Source organism: Oryzias melastigma, unplaced genomic scaffold (genome assembly GCF_002922805.2).
Source record: "Oryzias melastigma strain HK-1 unplaced genomic scaffold, ASM292280v2 sc00240, whole genome shotgun sequence".
Classification (NCBI taxonomy): domain Eukaryota; kingdom Metazoa; phylum Chordata; class Actinopteri; order Beloniformes; family Adrianichthyidae; genus Oryzias; species Oryzias melastigma.
Window position 1 is genome coordinate 370804 of NW_023416887.1, and position 1016 is coordinate 371819.

At 37.2% G+C, this 1016-nt stretch overlaps 1 protein-coding gene across 1 annotated transcript in view; it reads right to left on the minus strand.

Annotated features, from left to right (window-relative positions):
• Positions 1–928: 928 nt before the first annotated feature.
• Positions 929–1016, minus strand: part of LOC112141401 (polyunsaturated fatty acid lipoxygenase ALOX8) — a 21312-nt gene continuing 21224 nt past the window's right edge. The window contains exon 15 of the mRNA XM_036210783.1: positions 929–971. The gene's annotated coding sequence lies outside the window, so the exon portion shown is untranslated. The remainder of the gene's footprint in view (positions 972–1016) is intronic.

Below are 1016 nucleotides of genomic sequence, written 5' to 3' on the forward strand. Positions count from 1 at the left end.
TTTGCACAACCTTGGAGGAACTGAACCTCTTATCATGAAGTTGTTTGTCCAGCTCTATAAGAAGCCTTATCGCTCATCGTTCAGGACTCTGATTTAGTCTGATCGGCGTGCAATTCCTGAATTTCTTTACTGCTCAATAAAACTTTGTATATACTGTTAAGATTTGATTCTTTTCTTCAGATTCAGAAATACTCCACCACATAAGTTATGTGAAAAACACCAATTACTTACCAACAAAGATTTATGATGCGCAAGAAGAACGTGCAAACTCCACACAGAAAGGTCCCAGCGATCTATGGCCTTCCTTGTGAGGCACGATTGCTAATCACTGTGCACCTCTAAACATGCCATGCTACAGGAATTATTTGAAAATAAAACCAGGATCATGTGTTTAATCATGTCAGCTCCTTCCCCTTTGCCATCCTCTTGTCACCCCACTCAGACCTCCTGGTCCCCTTTGCCAGCCCAAACAACTTCAGTTTTCGGTTCTTTACGGTCTCGTCAGGCTTTTACGGAGCTCAAAGAAGCACGCACAAGAACTTTGTTCAGACGGTTTATTTATTGTTGCTTCAAGAGGTTAAGAAAGATAAAGTTTGATTTTTAAGAGAATAAACTGTTAAAGGATTAACATTACAGATGATTTGCAGTTTTGATTTAACACATCAAATAGTTGAACAGCAATCACACACTGAAGAACAAACCAATTCTGCAAAGAAACACCACTATTAATTTCTGTCACAAACGTGTCATCATAAAGAAAGCAGAAAAAAATAATTAAATTCTCCTAGGAAGCAAATTATAATAATAATCTGGATTTATATAGCCCCTTTCAAGACAAAAATCCCAGTGTTTCACAGTAAAACACAGAATATAAAAAACGAATTAAGAAAAAGCTATTTTAATAAGATGTGTTTTTAGTTGATTTTTAAAAGAAAACGCTGAAATCATTAAGCTGAAGGAGTGTTGGTCTCCTGCAGTGGCCTGCACTCTATATATCCACACTCCACTCCACACAC